Source organism: Oxyura jamaicensis, chromosome 22, assembly GCF_011077185.1.
Source record: "Oxyura jamaicensis isolate SHBP4307 breed ruddy duck chromosome 22, BPBGC_Ojam_1.0, whole genome shotgun sequence".
NCBI classification, from domain to species: Eukaryota; Metazoa; Chordata; class Aves; order Anseriformes; family Anatidae; genus Oxyura; species Oxyura jamaicensis.
The window spans coordinates 1,037,675-1,044,708 of NC_048914.1; positions in this window are offsets into that span (position 1 = coordinate 1,037,675).

Here is a 7,034-nt window from a genome sequence, read left to right on the forward strand (position 1 = left end):
CTGCGGTCAAGGGCCGTGGACTCGCGCCCCGGCTCGTTTGCGCGAAGGAAGGCAGTGGAACGGCTCGGCGGGGGCAAAAAAAGAGAAAGAAATGGGGTTTGGTCCCTTTTGGGGCAATCGACCCCTTCCAGGCGGGCTGTGCCGCCGCTCTCATGGCAAGTTTGGGGCATCTGGGTGAGTTCTGGGGAGTTTAGGGTGTTTGGTCAAGTTTGGGGGTTTGGTCAAGTTTTGGTGTTTGGACGAGTTTTGAATTTTGGTCAGGTTTTGGGGTTTGGGACACTTTTGGGGTTGGTTAAGTTTGGGGGTTTGGTTGAGTTTTGGGCGTTTAGTCAAGTTTTGAGTTTTGGTCATGTTTTGAGGTTTGGGTGAGTTTTGAGGTTTGGGTGAGTTTTGGGGTTTGGGTGAGTTTTGGGGATTGGTCAAGTTTTGGGGGTTTGGTCAAGTTTTGGGGTTTATTCAAGTTTTGGGGTTCGGTTGTGTTTGGGGGTTTGGGTGAGTTTGGGGCCTTTGGGCGACTTTGGGGCGCGTTGCGGGTGCCCGCTGGCATGCACGGCCCCGAAACCTGACCCCGGGCTGCGCCGCCTTTCTCATTGAAAAGGGCTCCCTGCGACTTCCTAAAGCTCTTAATGGGCTGACATTGTCTGGCCCTGCTTTGGCGTTTAGAAAACTGATTAAGCAAATTGAGCGAGCATTAGGGGAGAGCGGCCCGGCCCCCCTACAGCATCCCCCTGCATCCCAGGCGCCGCCGCTCCCGGCGCGAAGCACCCGAAATCCCAACCCTTGGGGACGCCCTACACCTAAACCCATAGGCACGGCAGGAGAGGTGCCGTGCCCCAGGGATTCGGGGTCCCCAACGCGGGTCCCCCCGGCCGCACGCTGCCGCATCTCCGGGCGCGTTTCTCGGCGGGACGCGGGGCGACGCCGGGCGGCTCGCGGCGCACGAGCCCTGGAGGAAGCGGCGTTCCCACGTGGGAAATGCGGAGGGTGGCACAAGTCGCTGCGGTCACTTTGGGGTTTAAAATCCCCGGGCGGGCTCCTCGCTCGGGGTCTTGTTTCCCGGTGGCGTCGCGTTTCCCATTTTGCTGCGTTTTTTTCCTTTCCCCCGAGGGGCCACTTTTGGATGGCTGGGGGGGGGGGGGGGGGGGCCAACCAGCGGGGGGGGGGGGGGGGCGGGGGGCCTCGGGACCGGGGTTGCACAAACCCCCACGTGCTTGGCTGCCGGCCGGCCGCTGGATAAAGGTTAGATTCCCAATTTGTCGCTATCGGTACCGCTCCGTTTGGTAGCCCATGCGCCGCTGGCCACCGTCCCAAAAACCAGTGAGGAATAGGGAACGATTACAAGGGACAGGGCTTGGGTAGGGATTTGTGGAAAACGGCAGCTGAGGCTGCTTCAACGGAGCCCTGGAGACCCCCAGAAACCCCCGGTGTGGGTGCAGGGGGCGAGGGGGGAGCAGAAACATGAAGACCCCTGGGGGCTTTATCCCCGTGTTGCCCTGTGCCCGTGGGCACCGTCTCTGTGTGGATGCATCCGCCGCCTGCCCTCGGCCCCGGAGGCTTCGTGGCAAGCTGCAGCATGCGCAGCGAGGAGGCGGGAGGCCACCGAGCGGCCCCGGCTGGGTGCTTTTTGCCTTTCTCCTTCTTTCCCCCTTTTCCCCCGTCACAGCGAAGGGTGAGACGATGCGCAGCGCCCGGCCAGCCTGCCGTCCCCACCGCTGCCGTCCCCACGGAGCCGTGCAAAAAAAAAACTAAAAAAAGAAAAAAATCAAAGAAGGGTTTGGGGTGAGCCCACCCCATCCCTGCACCCGGGGGATGCTTGGGGCACGGGGACTGATGCTGGGGGCCTGGGGTGCTGTACGCGGACACCGGCACTGCCCCGGGATGACCGGGCAGCAGGAAAACCTCCCGGTGACGTTGGGGACGCGGGCAGGCCGGTGCTCCCGCACCTCTCCGCTCCAAATTATTTAGAAACCCGGCAAGGCAACGCCGTCGTGCGCCCAAGCCGGGTGACAACGCGCCCGTCCCCACGCAAAGCGGGCAGGCAGGGAAGCACCGCGCTGCTCTCGGTGTTTTTTTCGGGTTGATTTGCTCTGGTATCACGGGGGGCGTTGCTCCCCCTGGTATCGCTTTCTGGCGGCTTCCCAAAAGCGCTCAGTTTCTGAGGGTGGCATTTTTGGCACAGCGTTGCCAGGCTGCTCTAAGCCGGTGGAGGAATTCAGCGGGTCTGGCGGCGGCGGTGCTCTTTGGGGTGTTTTAGCCCAATTTTCCCTGTGGCTGTGCCAGAGCAATGGGAATGGGGGATCAGTGGGATACAGGCGTCGAGAGAGCGAAACCTGAGACTCCTGGAGAGCGTGGGGACCATAATCACCCCAAACGGGGACCATGAAGGTGCCCAAGGAGGGGATGGAAAGGAAAAGCTCGGGCCCTGTGCTTGGCCATGAACCCCATTGCCTCTGTGCCGGATCCATCCCATCCTCTGGAGCATCTTGTAGAGCAGAAAGGGGTGAAAACGCTCAACCTCTGGCCGCGAAATGGCCTCGCTGCATCCGGAGCCTCCAAATCGCCCCCCGTGCATCCTCCTCTTCCTCCGTTGCGGCTCCCGCGGGGAGCGTCCGCGTTGGCAAAGGGGAGAAACCTTCCCGCGAGGTCGCAGCCGGCAGCTCAGCCCCAGGAATTCGAGGCTCGAGGCGAGCCTTTAAAAGCCACCCGAGCACCCGGCAGGGTGTGGAAGTTCGCCGAGGCACCCAAACAGCTTCCCCCATGGGTGCTGCCGCCATGTGCTCGGCGTTAATGCGCATCGCTCCCGAAAATAAATGAGACGGTTCTAAAAATCCTGGGCTTGTTTCGGCTCTTTCCCCGGGCCGCGTTCCTGCGATGAGCTCGCGATACCCGCGCGGGCTGCCGTACAGAGGCATATCTGTCTGCAAAAGAAAATATCTCCTCTTAAACACGCGGGACGCGCCTGCCAAGAAAAATGATTAAAATACAGATCTTGGCACGGGCAGGGCTGCGCCGAACGCCGGCGGCTCCCGACCGGGGCGGGAGGGCTGTGTGCGTGCCGGAGCCGCCGCGGTGGTGCTGGATTTTGCTGGTTTTGTGGTGTTTTTTTTTTTTTTTTTCACGGTTTGGGATCCTCCTTCTCCCCGCTGCTTGGTTGGATGGTGCCGGAGCAGCTCGGGTGGGTGCCGCCGCCAAAACCCAGTGGGGACATCACGGGGAGCCCGGCCTGGAGGGTGTTAAGGACAGGGTTTGGGGCGTGTTTTGGGGTGCCCGGCCTGGAAGATGTTAAGGACAGGGCTTGGGGCACGTTTTGGCTTCCCGGTCTTGCCCCGGGGCTGCTCGCTGGCAGCCGGGCACCCTGGGGCCGCGCCGTGCCTCGGTTTCCCCGCGGGCCGCAGAGGTGCTCCTCGCGCTCAGCCTTTGCACACAATGGCCCCTTTATGTCTGCTCCTTAATTATGCTATTCGGCTAATTACCCTGTTTTTTTTTTTTTTTTTGGCTAAATGAGACCTACAGGAGGTTTCCACTAACCCCCCCCCCCCCGCTCCCCGCTTTTCCCTCCGCCCCCCTCCCTCCCTTTTCCAACACGATTCACAAATTAAAGCAATGAAGTAAGTGCTCCAGGCGACTCTCATAAGACCTGGTTTTGTTAAGGGGACTTAACGCGCATTCATCATCTTTCTGGTATTCCGAGCAGCTGCTTTTCATTAGCCTCTCTTCCTTGAAGTCGCGGGCGGTAGCGGGGAAAGAGGAGCCCGAGAGCAGCGCCCGGCGCATCCCGGCCGGAGGAGGATGCTCGCGCCGTGCCCCCTGCCCGCACCGCGATTTGGGAAAGCAGGAGGCACCCCGGGGGGGAGGAGGAGGAGGAGGAGGAAGGGGCGGGGGTGGTGGCGATAGCTGGCTTCGCGGCGTGTTTCGGGGTGGTTTTTGTAGTGATGTCAGCCCGGCTGCGTGCGAGCGCTGGGAATCCCAAACTGGGAGTCCCATGGGTGCCACCCAGGGGGGCAGAGCCCCCGAGCCCGGACACACCATGGCAGGACGCAGAGACGCCGTCTCCGGAGGTTTTAGCCCCGAAAAGCGGGGGATTTGGGGCAGGCTGGGCCACCTTGCTGCTACAACACAGCTTCGAGCTGCTGCTGCCTGCGTCCCTGTCCCCTTGCACGGGGTTTTGGTTCCCCCGGGAGCTCGGGGCTGGGTTAAACCCTGCTCCCTGGGGCCGGGGGCTCCAGAGCTGGGGGATTTTTTCACCGGGACAGCCAGAGCCCTTTGCACCGCTCGCGGCCGCGTGAGCGCGGGATGAATGGAGCCATTCAGCCTGACGGACGGGAGCTGAAAGCTGCAGACAAAAGCCCCGGGGCGGCGGGGAAAAACTTGTTGCCACCACCAGGTTTCGGGAGGGTGGTGGCGGCGGTGGGGAGGGGAAGTTGCTGGCGGCCGGGGGTCCCGAACGCGCGGGATGCTCGCGTGTCCCCGTGCCAGGAGCCGGCTGCGTCCCGCTTCCTCCCCGCCGCCACCGGGGCCAAGCTGCCGAGCAGATGCCGCTCGGCGTCCCCGGCACGGTGGCACGGGATCGGCAGCTGGAGATAAGGTCGGCTCAAAGCGCTGCCTCCCAAAGGCTGCTTCTTTTTTATTTTTTATTTTATTTATTTTTCAGCTCCCGGGTTCTTTTCCCAGTCAGCGCAGCCCGGCGCGGTTTGCCTTTCTGACTTCTTGCTGATGTGTTTGGGCTCCGTTGCGGGAACGGTGGCGCATCCTTTTCGCAGGGGTCACAAAGTCCCCGCATCGCCTTGCTCAAAAGCAGCGTCCCCCCGCCTGGGGTGGCTTTGGCCACCTCGTGTCACCCTGGGAATGCCGGGAGGGGACAGGACACGTCCCTGTGGGCACCCCGAGCCCCTCTCCGGGGGCAGTGCTGGGAAAAGGGCTGCACGCCGGGCTCCGAGGTCAATAATTGACCCCAAATCCGTTTACAGCATTGTCTGGGGGGGCAAACACCGACGGCCCAGCTCGGGGTCGGATGCCACATAGGGACCGTGGTGTGAAGGCGAGTGGCAGAGCCTCGCGGGGGGATTTCTCCTTCGCCCCCCGCTCAGCCCCTGCTTTGTGGGCTCGTCCTCGGGAAGGGTCTCAGCCCCACGCAGCCGCAGCCAACATCTGGAGGAGCCGCTGCGGCTGGGAGCGAGGCGGGGAGGGGGCGATGATTTACGGCTTGTGTCCCGGGCTGTAAATCCCAGCTGTAATTGGGACCTCTCCCTCCCTAATTGGCTGCAGGAAAGTGAAACGCCGCAGCTCCCGCGCAGGGGTGCGGGGACGGGCGATGTGCCGTGCGGGGATGTGGTGCTTTTTTTTTGATTATTTTTCCCTTTCTGGCATCGTTCTGTCTGGAAACAGCCCCGGAGCGCAGGATGCCTGATCCCAGTGCAGCTCCAGCATCTTCCAAGTGTGTTTACCAAGATTTGTTTTCAGCGTTTCCCGACGCCCTGAGCTTTACAACCTGCAGAACCACCAGAGCCTGGCGTGTCCCACGCAGGGCAAGCTCAAAATACAAACAAAACGTGGAATTATCGTGCCTTGGGGCCCTTTTCCCTGAGTTTTCTGCATTTTCTGCACAGGGTGAACACGGGTGCTGGGAGCCTGCCGTGGATGCTGATGCCAGCTGGTTTTGGGGCATTTAAATGAGATTTCCCCCCCGTGTGGGACTTGCTGAAGCTTCCCCCACCCCACGATTGCTTTCAAGCAGGAGGGTTTCCCCATTTTTTGCCCCATTTTTCGGGCACAACGGCTGCAGGCGCCATCCCCGCATCTCTGCTCTGAAACCTCCTCAGCAGCACCCTCCAGGCTTGGGGAGATTTGGGGCTTCTGCAGCTTTTTGCTTCTTGGGAGAGGCGTTAAGTGAATGAAGGGCGACGAGGCCGCCCTGGGCCTGGTGGCTCTCAGCGTGGAGCGCAGAAAACCCCTTTCCCTGGAAAAATCCCTCGTGTGTTGGTGGAGCCACATTTGGCTGGATTTAGCCCGGCTGCCCAGCGCAGGGAACTGGGAATGCGGTGGGACCAGAGCATCCCGTGGATAAAAACCCAAGTGGCAAAGACCCCGACGGAGATTTTGGGGGGCTCCGTTAAGCGCCCTGTGCAACACGGCTTGCCTCCTGCTGCTCAGCCCTCTCCTTCTCCTGCAGCGTGGTTTCGGCACGCGTTTTGGGGGAAAAAGGGCTGGAGCGGAGGCGTTTTGGGGGGAGGGCGAGCTGTCAGTTATCCCGCAGCTGTGTAAACAGGCTGGGAGCGAGGAGGGCTCGGGGGCTGCGGCGGGGGCGCGCTCCGGCTCGCCGAGCCCGCCGGCTTTGCGAGCGCCAAGGAATTTGGTGCTGGGAAAAAGGGGAGGGGGGAGGCCTCGGGATGGGGCAGGGGTCCCGTGGCTGGGTGGTGGCAGGGGATCCCCTGGTGATTCTGCGGCTCACCCGGGGGGGGTTGGGGATGGGGGTGAGGTGGCCGGGTACCGGCATCGCCTGCATCCAGTGGTTCCTGCGGGCTTGTCTCCGTGCATGGTTAAAACCCACTGCAGGGTTTTCTCCCCTCGGAGCCTTCAGACAGCTTTACCCCCCAAAAAAAAACACAGCTGAGGGCTGATGTTTGGGCCCCAGACAAACTTCTCCTCTCCCCAAATGAGAGGCTGGTGGCAGCTGAGCCCCATGGAGAGGAGCCCTGGGGTGCTGGGACACGCATCAGGATGGGGGATGTCGGGACACGATGCCAGGACACGGTGCCAGGACACGGTGCCAGGACACGGTGCCAGGACACTCTGCGACCAGGGCGTGTTAATGGGAAACCCCGAGAGGACACCGGGACCTGCAGCAGGACGATGTGAAACCCTGGGAGAAGCGATGCTGGGATGCACAGCACCGGGACGCACAGCACCAGGACACGCAGCACCAGGATGCACAGCACCGGGACACACAGCACCGGGACATGCAGCACTGGGACGCACAGCACCAGGACGCACAGCGCCAGGACGCACAGCACCAGGACGCACAGCACCGGGACGCA